Source organism: Pseudonaja textilis, chromosome 8 (assembly GCF_049901715.1).
Source record: "Pseudonaja textilis isolate UNSWEBS1 chromosome 8, rPseTex1.2, whole genome shotgun sequence".
Classification (NCBI taxonomy): domain Eukaryota; kingdom Metazoa; phylum Chordata; class Lepidosauria; order Squamata; family Elapidae; genus Pseudonaja; species Pseudonaja textilis.
Genome location: NC_141997.1, coordinates 32618425 through 32640728, shown reverse-complemented (window position 1 = coordinate 32640728; position 22304 = coordinate 32618425). Strand labels below are relative to the sequence as shown.

Genomic DNA, 22304 nt, shown 5'->3' with positions numbered 1-22304 from the left:
GTACCAGGTGGGAAAACTTTTCTTCCTTTACCCTTCTTTTATTATTTGTGACAGAGTGTGCCTCAGGAGACTGTTCATCTGTGGGGTAATTTCATCAGTGTCACTCTGAATCTCAGGAAGTGGCCTTGACTCTACAAGTTAGGTATGGTTGAAAGATTCATCGCGACACCAGTAATGCATGGGCTGGGATTTCTAGATCACTGGGTGTTAGAACTCTTGTTTCCTAGAGAATTTGCTTTAAACAAAATAGTCATTTTATTTGAGATGGGGGGGTTAAAAAAAGGTGTTTGTTTTCAATTTGGTCACCATACAATTTAAGAATCATCCTTCCCTTGTTTCTCATGGCAACCCATGACTGCCTGATTGTCCATGCAGTGATAACAGTGAAAGATTCCTCTAAGATGTGTGAAAAATCCTTTTGCTAGGAAAATCTGAAACTGGACTGATTTAAAGTAAGTTTCCTAGTCTCCTTGTAGTTCTTCTATTCTCTCTCTCTCTCTCTCTCCCTCACACACACACACACACACACACACACTCCCTCCCTCCCTCTCCCTCTTTCCTTCTCTCTCCCTCTTTCCTTCTCTCCTCCCTCTTTCCTCCTCTCTCCCTCTCCTTCTCCCTCTCCCAATCCCTCTTCCTCTTTTTCTCTTTCCCCCTTTTCTGGTCCTGATTCAATAGCAAAAGGGCCTTTAATAAAGAATTGCACAGAATAAAACCTGTTGTTTCAATTGTTGCATACCACTCAGAGTTGCTTTGTGTAAGATTTTTTTCTTCTTCTTCCCAGAGCAAGATCCATTATTTTTCAGATCAACCCTAATGATCCATTAGTTGAAACAGGAATTGACCAACTGGGCTTATTGCTAAAGCCTGATGTCAGTTCACAAAGAGTGATTGACCCAAAGTCATCCAGTCAGATTTCCAGTCTATAGAAGGACTAGAACTAGGAGTCTTCTGGTTTCTAGTCTGGAGGTTTAACCACTAAACCAGACTGACTCTTCTTGTGTGAAATGGGTGACCATCTAAATATGATTAATAAAGAAAGCTTCCCCCCCCCCACCTTCAATTCAATAATGTCCAATTTTCTGAGACAGCCTGGACAAATTCCTGCAGTTTTCTTGGCAAGGATTTTCAGAAGTGGTTTGCCATCGACTTTTTAACAGATTAACCGAGTTGGAAAAGACCTTGTAGGTCATATAGTCCAACCCCCTCACCCAAGCAGGAGACGCTGCACCATTTCTGACAGATGATAGTTCAATCTCTTCTTCAAAGCCTCTAGTGATGAAGCTCCCACAACTTCTGAAGGCAAGCTGTTCTATTGGTTGATTGTTCTCACTGTCAGAACATTCCTCCTTATTTCTAAGTTGAATCTCTCCTTGATCAGTTTCCATCCATTATTCCTTGTCTGGCCTTCAGGTGCTTTGGAAAATAGGTTGACCACCTTCTCTGTGTGACAGCCTCTCAAATATTGGAACACTGCTATCATGTCATCCCGATCCTTCTCTTCACTAGACTAGCCATGTCCAAGTCCAGTTCTTCATATGTTTTAGCCTCCAGTCCCATAATCATCTTTAATCATCTCTTTCCCAAGAGCTGAGAGAAAGTGACTTGGCCAAAGTATCCCAACTGCTTAATGCCCCAGTGGGATTAGAACTTACAGTATCTCAGTTTCTCGCCTGATGCCTTAAACACCAAAACCAAACTGGCTGCCTAAAGAAAGCCATGATAGGGCTAGTTCCTGCTCTGAATGTCTAAATCAACCTGCAGAGCGAATACAATTTGTTGGGATTTAATTGTTCTAATTCTTCTCAAAATGCTACCAGAAAAAAAGTGTAATAGCAAACTATTTTTACATTACCCTCAACATCTCTGGCTGGTTTGGGTAATATCCGTGACCTAAGCATTTGATAAAGATCGAAGATGTAGCCCACAAAAGCATGTTTTTGGTTTTTATGTTTCTGTATCTGAGGCTTATGCATGAGAGAATATTCATTTCATGGGCTGAAATAAATCCCAGGGATCAATGGTGCAACATGGATTTAGGAATTTGGATTTTTGCAATTGGAAGCATTTTAAAAAAAACAGGAGGCAGGAAAATAGATCATATATAGAAAAAGTGTCTATGAAATCCTTTAGGTAATATTTTATAGAAATGAAAGCACAAGAATTCATATGCCAGCTTGAACTTATCAACCATCTCTTCCATGATTTTCTACTTTCATTTCTTGAAATTTTTTGCCAAATTATTTTTTGTGCAATGCCGGTTCAGAGTCTTCACCTTCTGAAACAGACAATCTACAGAATTTTACTGGCATTTAACTGGCATTTTTTTCTTCCATTGTGAAATGTCTGGGAGGTGTTAGATGGCCAAATTAAAAGTCAGAATTCTTAAACCGATAGCTGAATGATTTCCCTTACTCCACTTTCTCTTCAGATAGTATAAATCTCTTGGTTTGCAGCTTACTTCTGACTTACAAAATAAGGGGACCATAAACATTGGTAGATTGGCTGCTCCAATAAGAGAAAGATTTAATTCTCCCATACTTGGATGGTGAAATTCTGCTCTTCTCAATGTTATGTGAAATGGTCTAAAGGCTTTAATAGTTGCAATAAATATGCAATTTCTGATGTCACGGCAAAAATATTTGTTTTGAAGGTATTTAATTAATGAGGAAATATTTAGCATTCTGTGGTGAATATCTGTCCTGTAGCTTCAGAGATGACAGGACAGCAATTCTGAAACATTTTTCAAAGTTTTTTTTTTATATGTATCATTATAATGCAAAACAAAAGCTACTGCATCTGGTTTCTGAGATAAACTGGTGATGAAGGTGCTATGCTTGAAATAATAAACTTTGCATATCAAATTATTTTATTATATATTTTGGGTGAGAAGGGATAGATAAATAATTCTTTAATGTGAGATTCAACTTCTTTGTTTCTGTTTTATCTAGTGTAATAAAATGTAAGTAAATGATGAAACGTAAATTCTGACTTGTGGGAAATCCTTTTCCTCTTTACCATGTGCCAATGTCAAGATTGGTGTTGTGCCCAACCTTCCTCACGTAGGGATTGGTACTTTGATCTGAAAGAAGACAGGTGACAGTAGAGAGAGCAGACAATTGAGGGAACTAGGTATATCTAGTCTAACAAAGAGAAGAGTTAGGGGGACATAATAGCTGTGTTCCAGTACTTGAAAGCCTGTCATAGAGAAGGAGAGATTAACCTATTCTTCAAAGCAAGGGCAGGTCAAGAAGCTCATCAAAGAGAGTCCCAGCCAAGAAATAAGGAGAAATTTCCTGAACAGTTAATTGTGAATGTGCCCATTACTGGAGGTTTTCTAGAGGAGGTTAGACAACTATTTATCCAGAATTGTATAGGGTCTCCTGCTTGACCAGGGGGGTTGGACTAGAAGATTCCAAGGTCCCTTCCAACCCTATTATTCTCTATTTTGTTCTCTAAATCAACTCTAAAATAACTTGTATTGATATTGGCTATAATAACATAATCTTGCAAGGTTGATTGTACTGTACCTCCTCCTTATAGTTCAGTGAGTTAGGGAGGTGTCTACACGAGGTGTTTCCAAGTGTTATCTCGTAGTTCTTGATATAAAAATGCTTCAGCACTTTTGGCCTAGGTCAATGATGGTGAACCTTTTGGGGGGGGTGCCGAAAGTGCATGTGCACATGATAGCACCCCACGTGCCGACACCCACAGTGCAATGCCCCCCTGTCCATGCGCGTGCAACACCCTCACCCTCTTACCTGCACTGCGCATGCGCGTGCCTCCCAGCTGATTTTTGGCCTCTTGGAGGCTGTTTTAACTGTCTTGGAGGCTCGAGGAAAGCCTCTGCAGCCTTCAGAGGATAAAAACTGGGCCTGTTTCAGCACTTCTGGCATTTCCAGAAGCTTACCTCAAGATCCCAGGAGGGCAAAAACTGCCTCCCCTGGGCACCAGAGGTCCCCGAGAGGCTGAAAATGGGCATTTCCGATATTTCCAGAAGGCCCATTTTTTGGGCTCCTGAGGCTGCAGAGGCTTCCCTTGAGCCTCTTTCGCCTTCGTTTTCGCCTTTGAGGGTGAAAATGGCCTCAAATGGACCAAAAATCAGCTGGGAGGCACGTGCATGCACAGTGTAGGTAATTTTGGCTGGGGCTCACATGCCCACACAAATGGCTCTGCATGCCACCTGTGGCACATGTGCCATAGGTTCACCATCATGGGCCTCGATAATGGTTCCTGCATTCCCCAGTCAATGTCATCTTCCTTATACACTGTAGCAGGCCATAACACTAATAAATACACATGTATGAATGCACAGATGAGCACTGAAAAACCAATTTATAAGGTAAGCAATTTGTCTTTTTTGCTTTTTGCCCCAAACTCCATAAAGAATACTGGCTAAAAACAATTCACAATCAAGACTAAAATTTATGGCACTTCTCCAGATGGAACTCTAATCATATTGACCAAAACGCCCAAGGAAATAGTTATGTTTTCACTGCCTTAATGTTATAATAGGGAAAAGAAAACCCTGCCCAGGATATTGGATGAAGCCAAAGAGATATTAAATGAAATATAATGCATTTTATCCACAGTTCTAGAAAAAAAGAATAGAAATGACCTGATGTTGTGTGTAATTAGGGAGACAAAGAACAGGATTATAACATGTGAGCTTAACTAAACAGATGTCCACGTAGCATTAGCAAATGAGAATTTCTTTTAATTACACTTGGATGAAAAGGAAGCTGAAGTTTAGGTGCTGCTTGACTGAACCCTAATCTTGGCATGGTTAGCTGGCATTTCCTTTATGTACATTCTTTATTCTTGGTTGTCTTGTTAAAAATGTATTGGCTTGGCATCATGGGATGAGAAAAGGAAGCATTAAAATTATTTTACATTTAACCATTTAATAGCGTTTTATTGGTATTTTAAAAATACATGTTTTACTAGTAATTATAGGCTGCTAGTTTTCAGAACCATGAAATATATGAACTTAAATTGAGGAGGTGGGGGGCACAGATTGGTATACATATGTTAATACCACAACCTTTGTACTTGTAGTATCTACATGATTATGTTCATCTCAGGAATGTTATTCATTTAATGTCATAACACTTTGTTACATACACCATACGCAATATAAGGCTTATATTAACAGTAGTAAACATTTTTTTTGAACAATCATTGTTCTGCTTCTTCCTTAAGTAGTCTGCCATAGGCTTAAATGAATGAAGCACCCTCTAATGCCACTCAAATCACGAAAACATTTGCCAATGTCAATTAAGCTAAAGTGTCTGCAGGACATGATTAATCACGCTGTTGTGGCCTGCCATCTTGAGTTTTTACCACAGCCTATATGGAAAACCTTGTAATCAAGGAAGGCCTATCTATTTTAAACCTTCTTCCAGCAGGCAGAAATTGACTTATTTATTGCTATAAATATATGTCACCATACCAGTTTATAAACACAATGTATGCATGTGTTTTACCTACATAAAATGAGGAAGAGAAATTAAACATTAAATAGAAAATAAACAATACAATTTTATATATTAGGATTTAGGAATTTGTACCTGTCGTTCAGATACAGTTGAATTATAAGATGCAGAAGGTCATCCAAAAGCATGCTAGAAATCAGTAACATCTCCAGGACTTTCCAGTCATCAATTGTACCCCATTACTTGGGAATGACACAAAAAACTCCCCTCAGATATTAACATAAAATGACCTCAGGGCTGAAAAACTAAAGGCTCTCCATGATTACATTCTGATCAGTTAGTGATCAACCTGTCAGGCATAATAAATGTTCTACCTTCCTCTACATTTAATATGAACATTTTCCATAAAGGCCAGAGGGAAAGGTGAAATGGATATTTAATTTATATGAATGGCTTTAGATACAGTTCCAATAGAAATCAAATGAGAAAAGTAAAGCTCTTTTTCTAAAACACACACACATACACACACATAATTTTGGACCTATACCACTGAAAATTTGGATTAGACTTCTTCACCTCTTTTTTATCATATGAATTTTCACAGATATGTTGTTATTATAGTTGGGAAATTTGTAATGTTTGGCATTAGAAGAAAATAATCCATCCCCTATTGTTAGACAGAAGCTGTAAAATTATATTTTCTATTTTATTCTCCTTATAGTGTTACAAACACTATGAATCATATTGAAAGATAACTGAAGTGTTTTAAAGGACATGAATATTGAAATAGTACAATTTTGTACATCACTTAGAGCTATGAATCAAAATCAGAATAAGGCAAGCAGTGTAATAGCAATTTGGTGTATATTAGTAAAAACCTTCAGGAATAATAATAAAAAATATTCCCCAAAATATCTTGAATGACTCTAAGGGACTACCTTCAGTAAATAAGGGATCATGTTCGTAACACACCTTGCAAACATAGAAGCAACTGGTAACTTTTTATATTGTCAACTTTACAAGATTATGCCACATGGGGCTATGTTGAAGTGAGAAGTCCCTCAGAAAAGCTAATGGTGTTTTCAAAGATTTATTTTCAGATAATCAATTGCTTCAGAAAAAGCAATGTCCAGATCACTTTCCTACTTCCCAGAAAAAACTTTCCAGGATTAGAAAACTTTGAATTATTTTATGGCAGAAATATAAAGTTTTGGGCCACATGGTCTTTTAATCTTTTTTAGTGTAAACTTTTTTAAACCATTTTTGTGCATTACAAGATAGTCTACAAGATAGAGGACTGAGTGTGAAATTTTCACCTTTTGTAGTCAAATGAAAGGTTTTCAAAACGTTCTAAGCTCAAACATGCCAAGATCTAGATGTTCCAAGCTCAAATTCAAAAGCTCCATTTTGTGGGTTTTTATCCAATACTTGATATAAAACAAAACATTTTGTTTCTATGTTTCTGCCCTGTGGAACAATGGAGACACAAAAGAGGAACTCATTACTTATTCATGCTAGGGCCACATATTTCACTCGGAGTTACAGCTTATCCTGACTGCTACATGCCACCCAATACATAGCAAAACTGACTACAGGATTGTCTACGGAGATTCTCAGGCATTCCAAAGTCATGGTTGTTCCAAAGGTGTTTTTTTCAAGAGGCAACTGGACTGTCTGGTTTTTCTTTGAAGACATTTCACTTTTCATCCAGAGTTGAAGAAGATTCTTGATCAGAAGTAAAACGTCTTCAAAGAAAAACCAGGCAGTCCTTTTCTGTATTCTGCACAGTAGTGGATTTTTAAGCTGTGCAGATACAGATAGATAAACTCAACAAGACGTCCATAACAAAGTACATTTATTGGTTCATCAGGTATCCTATTAACTCACATTTGTGATGAAGTTCTTCTTTAATGACCAATTCTTTGCATATCTGCCTTCTAGGTAAAAGATGGTTATCTCCTAACCCATCTCGTAGTGATAGAAAGCAGCTGCCATGAGTTAGGGAATTCAGGCAAAAGAGAAGAAAACTCCCCCAATCCCTCGAGGGTCAAATTAGTGAGCAATCAGGATTACAATGTGGTCACGTGACATGCACTACATTTCCCAGGATACCTTTAACTACATTTACCACGATGCATTCCCTTAAGGGGACAGCTCATAATTCCTAAGTAACTATCCAATTCCCATAAACTGGCTGGGACAGCACATGTCCAGTTGCCTCTTGAAAAAAACACCTTTGGTATGACTCAGTGGTGCAGTGGTTAGAGTGCAGTACTGCAAGCTACTTCTGCATCCAGCCACCTGTAATTTGGCAGTTCAAATCCCACCAGGCTCAAACTTGACTCAGCCTTCCATCCTTCTAAGGTGGGTAAAATGAGAACCCAAATTCTTGGGGGCAATATGCTAACTCTATAAACTGCTTAGAGAGGACTATAAAGCACTATAAAGCAGTGTATAAGTCTAAGTGCTATTGCTATAGGATTGTTTTTAAAATTTAAATACAAGTAGCTGTAAGCACAATTAAGTGGGGAAAAGGGGCATTTTTCCACCTTGCTTATATTATTTATTTCTTTTTTTAAAAAAATAAGAAATATCTCCCCAGCCTTTTTTCTTCTTCTTTTCTTTTTCTTTTTATGAAACGGTTATGAGATAACACACCACATCTGTGTGGTCCTTGAACAATAAAGGTCTTAATTTCAGTTCCCATTTGAAAAACTTGAAAAGTTAGAAGCTTCATTCCACAAGAACAAAGAGCAAGGAAGGGCCTGGCTGCTGGGCTTTTGGTGGCACCTAAAAAGGAGAGAGGAGAGGAATGGTTCCAGAAATCGTCTAGCATCGGCCATTTGTTACCCCAGGTCCTTTCCATTGCACAACTGCTTTGAATCTCTCTCTCTTCTAGGGGAGACAGTTGCTTTACGATGGCTTCCTTCCTGTTAACTCTTATGAGAAGGAAAGAAACTCTTACAACTTGAACAGCAATTATTTGCCAGCGACACAGTAAACTGGCACATAATAATAATTACAACGATATTTTTTTTTTTGCAATGTCACTACCTGGCCTTTAAAACTTTTGGTTATATGGCCGGGGTGGTGGTGGAATGTCTCCCCTGCCTTTTTCAAGATCTGGAACAAAAGTATCAATTGTAATTTAAAAAGCAATTATATTAAAATCAGGAAAAGGGCAATGTAAAATTTCCTATTAATTTTAGGGAGTCAAATGCCAAAAACAATTACAAGTGAATGAAATAAGACATTTTTTACTGATCAAATCACAAACAGCTTATTAAGTAACAGACTCCCATAAAATGCCAAGGGAAAACCGGCTGGGAAAACTGTGGCTTACTGAGGCTATGGTGGAAGACAATAGCAATAGCACTTAGACTTGTATACCGCTTCACAGCCCTTTCTAAATGGTTTACAGATATTGTAAACCGGCATATTGCCCCCAACAATCTGGGTCCTCATTTTACCGATCTTGGAAGTACAGTAGAACCTCTAGTCACAACCATAATTCATTCCATAACTTTGGCCACGAAAACAAAACAAAAAATGTGAATTTTTGGTTGGAACCCGATTTGGTCATCGTCACTAGCATTTGTGACCAGAGATTCTCCTGTATAGAAAGAAGGCTGACTCAACATTGAGCTGATGAGACTTGAACAGCCAAAATGCTGGCAGTCGGCCATCAGCTTAATTAGCCTGTAATGCTGCATTCTAACCTCTCTAGTTAGAATGGTTCCTTCCTTCATAATGAAAGTCTATATAGTGGAATGTCCGAGTGAGTCTATGTATCAGATTCTTGCACATTCACTACAAATGCTCAAAATATTATAACTGAAATTTTTAGGTGCTAAAAAGTTTCAACCTTTGTTTTCTGTAGTTTAGTTACTTTGTTTTGTAAAACAAAAGCCTCCTTTGTTTGAACAAGATTAATGTTGACTTCATGGATACGTGTCTCACTTAGTCCAGATGTCTTGGTGGATGCATATTATTCTATCTTCACATGCTGAATGTTTGGATTATTCTACACAGTCTACATGATGCTGCCCTTGAAGAGAATTCAGAAGTTTCTGCTGGTACATAATGCAACTGTCTGTATAAGTCATAAATGGTGTTGGCTATTTGGCATATGTAAAATCACTGCTTTGGAAGCTTAATTGGTTGACATGAAGTTTGAGGGTGCAATTCAAGGTACTGATTGTCACCTTTAAAATCCTTCATGGCTTGGGATTGGCTTGCCTGAGGGATTGTATTCTTCTGGTTGTTTCTTCCTGTATGAATCTAGCTCAGAATGATATCATGCTGTGAGTCCCATCAGCCAAGGAATGGCATCCATCAGGGAGGTGTGCCTTCTTTACTATATCCTCCACCCTCTGGAATATTTTCTGCCAAAGACAAGGATAACCAGGGGTGGGATTCAAATTTTTAACAACCAGCTCTGTTGGCGTGGCTTGGGTGGTGGGCGTGGCTTGGTGGTCATGTTATTAGCTGGGTGTGGCCAACTCAATATCACCCACATCGAGGCACGCATCTCCTCGCCTGGCCTCTCATGACTGTGGGGATGCTGCAACAGTCGTAAGTGTGAAAAATGGTCATAAGTCACTAAGTGCCATTGTAACTTTAAATGGTCACTCCACACAAGCAAAGTACCAGCAAAGGAGGGGGAAAAACCTCCAGAGAAGTTCCTGAGACAGGAAGTCTAGTCCTGCCAAGAATGTAGTAAGGGTTAACGGAGAGGCAGTTTCTATAAGCAACACCAGAATGTTTCCTTCCTGCCTTTCTTACAGGATTAGGCCAGTAATTTCTTCTAACAACTGGTTCTCCAAACTGCTTAGAATGTTAACAACTGGTTCTAGCGAATAGGTGATAGAATCCTACCCCTGAGGATAACCCAATCCCACTGGCCTTTCAGAAGCCAGGCCTGCAGTCCTTATTATGTGAAAGATCCCATTTTTGGCTATATTGACACTGATGGATTACAATATCTCTTGGCTGTGAGTTGTATTTTATTTGTTTTTTTCTGTATTGTATTTCTAACTGTTTAATTGTTGTTATGATTGTTCACTGTCCAGAATCATTTATCTGAAATGGGTGATTGAATTAATGAAGCAATGAATCAATAAAGTGCCTAGCCTGTGTCCACAGTTAGACAATGTTTTCTGTCCAAAGAATGGAGTCATTCAGCTGTATTTCATCCTACACTTTATAATATTCTTGAGAATTGTGGTATATCCACATTCCAAACTTGAAACCGAACAGCAGTTTAAGGAAAATAGATTAAAAAATACTCCTTCATTCAAAATAAGCTCCTTCTTTTGTGCATTTATTTTCCACTAGAGCTACAAGGAGACTAATAATTCTGCAGGTGTTGCTCAGTCCAAAATGGAATACAGGACAAGGGGGAAAATAGTAGAAGAAATCCTTTCATACTTAGCCAAGATACAAAAATAATTAAGCACAAATAAATGTGTATATATCATGGGTAGAAGCAAAACTTTCCCCATTTGCAGTCTTATATGCTTCCTAAAATTATTTTTGCTCTTTAACATTGTTCATTAATAAGAACCACATCTTGTTACCAAATAAAAACCAATTAATATTTTTGGAACTAATGTTGGCTGCCAGAAAAAAAATCAATGGACCAACAGAAAATGTCCTTACTCCAAGTCAGAATGATTTGGGCAAGATAATAATGTTAGTCTCTTAGATAAAAACATTTCTTGTGAAAGGTTGGTTGAAATTTATGGGGTTATGAATTAAGTGAAATCTGAAATCACATATGTAAATTATAGGTGAATATTTTTCTATAGACGTTTACAGGCACAAACAACTTTTCTGTATTTTTAAAAAATATTAATTTAAAATGTCAATTGAAGGGTATGTCCAGGAAGTTTGTTTGTTTGCTTGCTTGCTTGTTTGTTTTGTTGTTTTGTTTTAAACAAATTTGGGTCTTACAAAAGCCATTACCTTCAATCACAATAGGGAACACAAAGTAGAAAAATGCTTTTGCTATATTGGCTTTTCCTATGAGAATTAAAAAAAATATATAATCTCCCTGAGAAAATGAGAACTCACTTGATCAAATGCTTGCAAATATGCCTTAATTAGCCTGCTTTCAAAATGTTTATTAAATATTTACATTCTTTTTTCATAATGCTTTCTTTTACTGCAGTCTGTGAGAAGAAGGGAATATATTATAGTCAACATAGGATTGCTTTATATGTTAATTTGCAAAGTCTGAGAAGAGTTTGTAGATGCAGGACAGTAGACAGAAGGAGAAAGGCTTATTTGGTTAAAAGTTTCATTGGACTTTACTGTTGAGTCGCGCCTTAATTGCTTAAATAAAAATAATAATATTTACCAACTGCCTTACAGTCTGAAAAACCAAGAGACAGAATAAAATCTGTAGAAGAATGGAAAAACAGAAACATCAAATAACTTCAGGGAAAGTAGAATCTCGTTAAAGCTGATCTTTTAGCATGAATCACACTTATGCCAAATCTTCTCCTTACAGTGAAAGTAACAGTTGAGCAACAGTTGGTGGCTGAAGAATGACTTGAATAGTGACATTAGGTATCCCATAGACTAATGTCCCAAATAGTTATTAGGTATCCCACAAAGCAGGGGTCCTCAAACTCGGCAACTTTAAGACTTGTGGACTTCAACTCCCAGAATTCCTCAGCCAATTATGCTGGCTGAGGAATTCTGGGAGTTGAAGTCCACAAGTTTTAAAGTTGCCAAGTTTGGAGACCTCTGCCATAGAGTCTAGACTAATATTATATTAAGGGTATATATATGCCCAATTGTTTATTGTATATTGTTTCCAATATATTGATTAAACTATAATAGTTGAAAATTCTTAAAAGAGATTCTGTTTGAACAAGGTCTCCATTTTCTTTTCCAGCCAAAGACTTAATCTCCTGGCCATGGGCGGCCATGGATTGCATTGAGCTAGGGTCAAATGTAGTCCTAATAATCACAGAGAATTTGACGCATCACAAAGTTGATATGAGGATCATTGGATAATGGAGTTGGAAGGGTTCAGGATGATCATCTAGTCCAACCCTCTATAATCCGTGAAGATGACACTGCCAAGCATCTTCTTAAAAGCTTACAGAGAAATCACAGGATATTGTAAAATCCCCATTCCCTCCCCACCCCTCTAACCTGCCTTTTCAGCTCTGTTCTCCTTTGCAGGGCAACATAAGAAGACCCAGCCGATCTGCTGGGACTCCGATCAGCTAGGACTCAGGAGGCAGCAAATAGATTGGGGCATGGCCAACCAGAGATGGTATTTACTGGTTCTCTGATCTACTCAAAATTTCTGCTACCGGTTCTCCAGAACCTGTCAGAACTGGCTAAATACCATTTCTGTTGGGATCATAATATTATAAATCAAGGCACAAATTCCATACAGCTTCCCCAAAATTATTTCACAAGGTCCATAGTATTTTTTTAAAAAAACAACAACGTTGTTTTCAAGCTTTTGTCACAACATTATTAAAACTGTCCATCTTGACAGATTTAAAAGCCAAGTAACTGGAGAGAAAACCTGAATGAAATGACAATGTTCACTTGACTCTGCTTTCCATATATTCTATTCCTGTTAAATGGAGAATCATTTTATTTTATTTTTCAGTTGTCAAGGGGATCTTTTTTTTAAGGAGTGCAGTTTTGTTTTGGTAGCTCAGTTAATCAGATTATTATATTCATTTTATGTTTTCATTCCATGCCTCATTTTTAATTGTATTCAGTTGAAACCGACCTTTGTGCCTTCCATCAGATCTCATTAGTGGTGCCTTATGTATATGTTAATCTGCGGCAAATAAATAAATAAAACTGATCCAGCAAAGGGCAATTTGCATGAGGAAGCAGATATTGTAACTATTGTATTTCTCAAACCTGTGCATGTTATTAAGAATGTACAATAATAAAGAAAAAAAACTGCATCCAGTTGTTTGTACAAAATTGTATAAAAATATGCAAGTATTCTGAGAATTTATGGTCACAATTAGCTTTTTTCTTTCTTTCTCCTGTGTGTGATAAATATATACTCCCTCCAGGACTTCAAGGTTCAAAGTTTTATGAATGGCCAATTTGTTTAACCTTATTTTTTTGTTAAGAAATAAGAAGAGAGGCATTGCAGTGTATATAATGATTGCTGTAGTTAATAAACAACTTATTCTGAAATATGATTTTTAAGCAATTGGATTGCTAAATGCATTCAGCATTTTAAAAGGGGGAGGCCAGTTTAGATGACAAATATACATATCATTAATGTTTCTGTAATCCCCCAAATTTGAAATTGCTGTCAAAATCATAAATCCATCATTCAGAACGAATGGATTTTGAGAGAAAAGCCAGTTTGGACTAGGACGTTCTACCTGATCGAATGTTATCTTACCATTCAGGTTTTCATTCTAAACAAAATGAATAAATAAGGGAAGTATAATATTTTTAAAATAATTGATGCCACATTGAAAACCTCAGGAAAGAGCTGAAATATTAACCTGAATAAGCTACTGCTGGCCCTTGATTGGAATGAGATTATAATGAGAGTGAGGTAGGGTCTCAAGCAGAGGTGGGTATTCACCAGGTTCTGACCAGTTCTGGAGAACCGGTAGCGGAAATTTTGAGTAGTTCGGCGAACTGGCAAATACCATCTCTGACTGGAGATTTTACAGTATCCTTCCCCTGCCATGCCCACCAAGCCACACCCCACAGAACCGGTAGTAAAAAAATTTGAATCCCACCACTGGTATCAAGGAAGTTCTGCCTTAGCACTTGGTCAACAAGGTGCCTCTTACACAAATTCTGTGTCACACCCACTATGGCCAGGCCCAGCCCTCTGAGGTCAAACACAATCCTTACGTGGTCTTCAATTAAATCAAATTTGACACCTCTCGTCTAAAGGATCTTGATTTCTTCAGAGTGAGCAAGGAAGTCATAATTATCTTGACTGTTAGTAAACTGTTTCACAAACTCTACAGTTTCTGGTTTGAGAATCTTGGCAAAACAATTCAAATCTAAAGAAAGAAATAAAAAGCCAAACTATGGGAAGTCCATAGATCAGGCATCAAGGGCACAAATGTTCCTGTAAAACCTTTGATATATTATTTAACGCTGGCATATATATGGAAAGCATTTTTATGTTCTTTCTTTTAAGATTCCCAATTCCTGGACTCACCCAATATCTCACAGAATTTGTAGTTTGTTTTGACTTGAAATTGGTTTGATTTATGGTTATTATACATGAGCTATGAGAAAAGGGTGTGCTTACACTGTGAATTTATATCAACTTTACAGTTTAACTGCCATGACTTCCCCAAAGGTATTCTTTGTATTGTTGCTGGGGAAAGTTATTGAGTTTATTAGAAATTACTATCAAGTCAATTTTTTTATTTACAATCAGAGCTCAGGAATAGAAACAACCGCATAAAATCAAACAGTTAAAAGAAAGGAAAAAGATCGACAAGTTATGTTTTTGATGTTAGCTGTTGCCTCATTTTAACTGCTATAACAAATTATATTTAATTATATAATTCATGTAAATACATTATTATCTAGTCTCATATGTTCCCAACTTCGTGTCCCTAGAGAAATTGTCCCTAGAGTAATATTCGTGTCCCTAGAGTAATAGTATTCTTGTTTACTTTAGAGTAAAACACATTGAAATTAATAGCTTTTACTGCTAGGAAGCCCGGCAGATGAGCTTTATTTTGTGGTGAAGTTGTAGGTTGATATTCATGGTCAATTTTTCCTGTTAAGAAAATACAGTTTTGTAGAAATTCCACCAAGAAGCTTCTTCAGAGATTGTCTGGTATGCTTTCTTTGCAGGAATGTCTACAGTGTATGATATAGAGCATTGCACCATTGTGACTGCTGTCTTGACTATATTTTGCTGTTTTTACTACCTGGCTGACATCCCTATTTTTTTTTCCTTCCTATATTTAAAAGGAATCCCTTGTTGTTGTGAAAATTATTTTGGAATCTTTCCAAATTTACTTTATTGTCAGAAATACCATACAATATTGCTATTTCAAAACTGGAGAAGCCATCTTTAGCTCACTGGTATCAGTTTTTTTTCTTCTTCATTACTGCTTTCTCTCCTTTTCCCTGTCTCTTTGTTTCCACACTTGTACACTCTGTACACATGCATACACTTTTTATTCACAGTCACTTGGGTTCTGTATTCAAAGTCTTTCTCCAATCAAACAAGCTTTTAAAACCGTCCATAGGCCTCAGTGGATGCTCTGTTAAAAAGTCAGACCATAGAAAAGGTTATACTTGTATCAGATAAGAATAAAATTAACGAAAGCAAATGAATTTTACAGTAGATCTCATGGATCAGATCCTGAAAGTTCAGCTGGTATTATGGCACCTGGCATCACTTAAATATTCATATATACAAACCTGTTTGTATATTCCGTCTCTCATTTCCTAAAATCACTTTGCCAATCAAAGATACTTATAAAAATTTCTACCTGTGCAAGAAAAGGTGCTGTTTCAATATAGTCTACTTTGAAAATTAAAGCTTGCTCTTATTATATGTTGGGGGAGTAAAAGCTTTGACATGCATCATTACTTTTTAGAACTGTTTTATAGAGGTGATTCTTGTTTAAAGATTATTCATTCAGTGACTGTTCAAACTTATGATGTTTTTGAACGAGTGGTATCTATGACTGATTCTTGGAGTTCTGTCGCAGTGTGCTCAAAGTCCAGTGGTGGGTTTCCATTTTTTTCCCTACCGGTTCTGAGACCGTGCTTTGCATGTGCACGAGTGCTTCATGCACTCGTAGAGCTCAATTACCGCCCTCTGTGTCAATGCTGGTGAGGTGAGCTGTTTTTAGCTCAGCTGAGCCGCAGCAATCTGCTCCACTGCATGAATCAGCTGAGATAAAAAATGGGAATTTAGGAGAGGTAATGGTGGGTATGGGTGGGCGGTGCCAGCTAGAGGTGGTATTTTCTAGTTCTCCAAACTACTCAATATTTTCACTACCGGTACGCCAGAACCCGTCTGAACCAACTGAATACCACCTCTGCCACAATCACATGATAACAATTTCTAACATTGCCTGTCAACTTCCTAAAGCAAATGCAATGGGGAAACCAGCAGAAAGTTGGAAGTTGTGGTCATGTGAGAACCTCGCTTAATGGTCATCACTTAACAATGACAACCAGGACTGCCATTGTTAAGCAGCATGGTCACATGTCATCATGCTTTATCATCACATTGTTTAGCTTCGCTAACGTTGTTTAGCGACAGCCATTTCAGTTCTGATTGTCATCATAAAATGAGGACAATCTATCATTTTCACATTAAAAAATTGTGAAAAGTTTTATTTGAAAACCATGAAGAATTTACTTCATGGTAAATTCTTACTCAGGAAGCTTTTATCAGGAATAACGAGATTAATATTGGCTAAATGTTTTTGGCTTCAGACTTAATAGTGCATATGAATACAAATATGATGTTTATGCTTACACTCTTTTATAGAATGTTTGTAGCAAGCAAATGCAGTAGCTTGTTTTCTTTATAATCTTCACTTTTTCTGATGGAAGCTAACGTGTCAACTCATAAAGCATTCCTATGCCTGTTTCCAAGTTGCCATAAGCAGGAATGGGGGGGAACCCTGAAGGAACAGTATGGCAATGTGCTCGCTTTGGCAACACATATACTAAAATTGGAACAATACAGAGAAGATTAACATGGCATTCATGAGGGGGAGGGGTGTAGATTGTATGCACACAGCCCGTTTATAGCCTTAAAGTCAACGCATAATATCATATATTAGGGCAATCACCGGAACCCTGAGAATATGTTGAGGGGAGGGATATTGTGGCTCTTGTTATTAAACTAAACTTTTGTTGGCTAGGTATGGACATTGAGAGGGTGGTATCCTTACATATGAGTGAACAGCATGTGTGAGAAGACATGTATATTGAATTCTGTAAATAAAGATTTGAGTTAGGATTAACATCCTACAGAGGAAAAATAATAGGAAAAATTATTTTGACAGCTGATCATACTTAAAACTTGATTCAAAAGAGCATAGTAATCTCTAAAATATTTACATTAATGGAGCGGAACCTAAAGTCTGCACTACAAACTTTATCTGAGTTGTTGTCAGAAAATGATGAATGAGGTTTGTGATTTGTAACCTCAGTTCCTCTCCCTTGGGTGCCATTGGTTCCTGAAAGCATATATTTAATGTGGCTGAAAATATGTACATATCCTGTGAGTTGTCTACACAACCATAGATTTCATTTGTAGTTTATAAACTTTTGCTCGGCCAGTCAGAAAGGGAAACAATACTTACAGCAGAGGACAGCTTGCAGGATATGGATTACTTTCATAAAACAATTGCTTTATAAAGTTATAATCATTTCATAAAACATTCAGTTTCCAAGGAGGCTTGGACCTGCTTGAAACTAACACATGTAATGGACAAATTTTACTTACCTAAAGTATAAATGAGATATAGTTTGTTTCCTTCAGCAGCAGTGTTCATACTGCCTTCTATAGAAGAGACCATAAATGTTCCTCAAGAGTTGACCAACGGATTGTTAATTTTATGGATCTGATGTTAACAGCTTTTGAAATCAGAAATGCTAATACCAGGATAGAATCATAGGACTCTAGTTCAACCCCCTGTTCAAGGCAGGAGTCCTTATATCATCCTGGACAAATGGATGTCCGATCTTTTCTTGAAAACCTCTAGGGATGGAGTACCCATTGTTAGGGATATACCCCTAGCAAGATCTGCAGGGCAGTCAGGCAGGCAGGCAAAATATGTGAGATAAGTGTTGTGTAGCTTACACTCAGTAAACCATACACAGTGCCAATTAAAGTAGTTTTATTCCAGCAAGAGTTAAAGCATAGTCAAAACAGTCCATATATCATACACTTAGTTCAGTCCGTCCAGGGATTATTCATTTGCAAATTCCAATGTCGAAAATGAGAGGTCGGTACACTTACAAAATAACAGTCCGGTAATTTATCTCCTCGCAGTAGAGAGAGATATGCAACAAACTCAGAAACTCCTCTCTTCCGTTTGCAACTCCAGTAATTGCCAGCAAAGCGTCAGGGAATCGTCAGCTTCTCGTCAGCATCTCTTGCTCCCTCTTATGGTGTTTTCACACCACACCCAAAATACATGCTTTGCATTTAAAGTAACACACACTTTAAACTAAGAATCATAGCTTATATATATATTATCTTACCCAAACTAGTTAGGTGACCAATGTTATACCTAACACCCATAACTCCTGGAGGCAAGCTGTTCCATTGGTTAGTTGTTCTCACTGTCAGGAAATTTCTCCTTAGATACAGATTGGATTCTCTCTTTGATGAGCTTCTACCTATCCCTCCTTTGATGCAACCTAGGATTGCATTGGCTTTTTTTTTAATCAGCCTGCAATATGCTGCTGGTTCAAACTTAAATGATGGTCTACTAGGATTCCTAGATCCCTCTCACAGTTGAGCCAGGTATTCTATACCTGCACATTTGTAGTTGTTTTTTCTGCCTAAATATAGGACCTTACTTTTCTCACCACTAAACTGCATCTTGTTGGAGGCGTGTGTCCAGAGTCTTAGTTTGGTCCCAGACCCAAATCCAGTAAAATTGCTAACTGTTCACCTAAAGTAAAAGTAGAGTAAATACTTATTGCTCCTCTGATACCTGAGCCAAAAGGGTTGTGGTCAACAAACTTGCCTATTTTGCAAACTGGATGTAGCCCGATTTATTTTCCACATGTCTTTGAAAAATTGGCTCTATTAGTATATTCTATAAACAGAAACTCATATGAATAAATGGAAAACTAGCATTTGTACCTCTGCTGAGCTGCAGTTTCTTCAGAAATCTGGGCTACTTATAATCCCATCTCTTAGATGAGCTACGTTTATCCCAGTGGTGGTATTCGTTTTTTTTTTTACTACCGGTTCTGTGGGTGTGGCTGGGTGGGCATGGCAGGGAAAGGATACTGTAACATTCCCATTCCCACCCCATTAACCTGCTTTCCAGCTCCATTCTCCTGTGCAGGGCAACAAAAGAAGACCCAGCCGATCAGCTGGGACTCGGGAGGCAGCAAATAGATGGGGGCAGGACCAACCAGGTATTTACCAGTTCTTGGAACTACTCAAAATTTCTGCTACCAGTTCTCCAGAACCTGTCAGACCTGGCTGAATACCACCCCTGATTTATCCCCAGGGATATTTCAGATGCAGGATGGGAGCAGGCTGTCACTTCAGAATAGTGTTCTGACAGCACCCAGTTCAATGGGTGGGTGGAGAAATATTAAAATGGCAGAGGTATTTTGGATCCTGGTAATGATGTCCAAGAGAGAGAGGAGGTGATCACAAATCCTAGCTTATCATTTCATAAAAGAAAAAAAAAAACTAAGAGATTAGGATCTTGGTTGATTCATCTCTCCTGTTACACACAATCTCTGGAGAATGGAATTGGAACCCAACATGGTTACATGTTAAAAAACCGAACTTGATTCCAGAAAGAAGTTCCTTGTCTCCTGATTTCTAGCTTTCTCAAGGAGCTTTTTACGTATGCGCGCGGCATGTGTAAAAGGAAACATGCAATTGGCTTCAAGGAAAACCACCTGGAATTCCAACACTCATTTCTTGATTTTAAAACTTGCACCAGAGAGATAAAAAAAAAAAAAACAAGTTTTTTTTTCTGCGTTTCAAGTGCAGAAAAGCTTCTGTCTTCCATCTCTTCACCCCTTTCTTCTTTTTTTGGCATGTTGATGTTTTAAGTCAATGTATGTTGTCAAGATCTATCACTGCCATTGTGACTTAGTATTATCTTGCTTGAGTACACCTCTTTGCCATCTATCCCTAGAATAACACATACTTGTTTTATCAAAAAGTGTCAGACTAGCACACAATTTGGCCACAGCTGTTGGTTGAGTTATTTCTGACTAGCAAGCATGCTGGGCATTGGGAAATTTATTCCTTTAAGATCCAAGAAGAATAAAAATTAATGTCCCTCTTGAAACAGAGTGGTACAGATGGTTGGTGTAATAACTTCCTTTGAATACCAAACGGTTTTCAAAGCAAGGAAAAACACTGCAAAAGCTTACATACATTCCAGTAATGGAAAACAAGCCTTGAATGAAGATAGCATTGAATGTTTACTGAAATGTTTAGATTCATAACTGTTAAAAATTCAAAGCAAAGCGGTCCTCAGATAAACCATTTCTCCATTCAGCTCATGCTCAGACATATTTTGGGTCCTCCAATCAATGGGGGCAGGGGTGGGATTCCATCAATATAACAACCGGTTTGGTGATTGTGCGCTTCACCTGCCTGCATGCTCCGCGTTTAAAAAAGTTTCAATCCTTAACTTCTACAGCAATTCCTCTGAATGAAAAAGCGGAAGCACGGCAAACTGCCGCACGAATCAGCTGTGCTGTAAGAAAGGGAAATAAAACACAGGAAAGAGCAGTGGTGGGATTGTCGCAGCGAACTGGTTCACTGCCAGCTGACCTTCGGAGCAAAGGGGTTCACCTGAACTAGTCTGAACCGGTAGAATCTCACCCCTGAATGAGGGACAGATATATTGACTTACATTATAATGCAGAGTAATACACAATTGTTTAAGGTACTGTAAGCATAAGTTAATAAAATGCATTTGAGGCATAATAGGGGTGAATCCCATGAAAGCAACATAGTTAAATAATCTATTGCCTTCTTTTCATAGCAGCTATGCAGAGGTTGGTTACCCTGAGAATTATATCATCCTAAAGGGCCAAGTTCATGTATGTGAGCGTGTGTGTGCTTCAGTGATGGACTTCAGCGAAGCAGCAGTTTCCCAGGAGGCAGGGAGCACATTCCAAGGATGGAGATGAGATCAGCGGCAACACAGCCCAAGAGCTGGATAGGAAGCAGAGAGAGTTAGGATAGCCATTCCCTAGAACCATGATGGCGAACCTATGGCATGTGTGGTACGCAGAGCCATTTGTGCTGGCACACGAGCCGCAGGCAAACTTACCTCACTGCCCACGCCTCACAGCTGATTTTTTTCCCCAGTTGATTTCCCCAGTTGGTTTGAGGCCCTTTTTAGCCCCCCAGAGGCTTGGAAAAAGCTTCTGCAATGCTTCTCAGGACGACTTATAGGCCTGTTTCATCACTTCCTGTAATCCCGGAAGTGACAAAATGGGCCTATAATTCAGCCTGAGAAGCCTTGCAGAGGCTTTTTCCGAGCCTCTGGGAGGCCAAAAAAGTCCTCAAACCAGCCGAAAAATCAGCTGTGAGGCGCAGTGCAGGTAAGGGGGTGGAGGGGGGATTGTGCGCACATGCGCAGGGGGCGTGGGGAGGGGTCATGCATTGTATTCTGTGTGCTGGCACACTGGTGCGCTCACAATTTTTGGCACAGGAGACCCAAAAGGTTAGCCACCACTGCCCTAGAATGTCCCAGGATATATCCATAAGGGTAAAAACAATAAAGGTTTAATGTGAGAATATTCTGTTTGCTGGGTGTGAGCAAATAAAGAACTGAATGTCCCAAAGGTACTTTTTCAGGAGGCAACTGGACTTTCTTGTTTTTTCTTTGAAGACATTTCACTTGAAGACCTCAAAAAACACCACCACCACCACCCCCCAAAAAAATCAAAGAAAAAACAAAGCCCAATTGACTCCTGAAAAAGCACCATTGGAACAACCATGACCTAGGTAACTGAGAATCTCCATAGATTTAAAGAACTGAATTTTGGCTGGATTGCTCTATGTCATTCATGGGTTGAGTCTGACACCTCTCCAATTAGTCTGAGTCTCCCTTCCCCCAGGAACAGTTCATTACGGGAACAAACTAAAGACTCACTCTACCTGCCTTCGCTTGGCAATTCCCCAAGTCC

General features: G+C 38.3%; 1 protein-coding gene and 1 pseudogene across 2 annotated transcripts in view; both read left to right on the top strand.

Moving 5' to 3' along the window:
• GPC6 (glypican 6) overlaps nucleotides 1–22304 on the top strand; it is a 900996-nt gene that overhangs the window by 294991 nt on the left and 583701 nt on the right. The window lies entirely within an intron of this gene.
• On the top strand, nucleotides 17090–17149 carry LOC148125168 (U6 spliceosomal RNA; annotated as a pseudogene).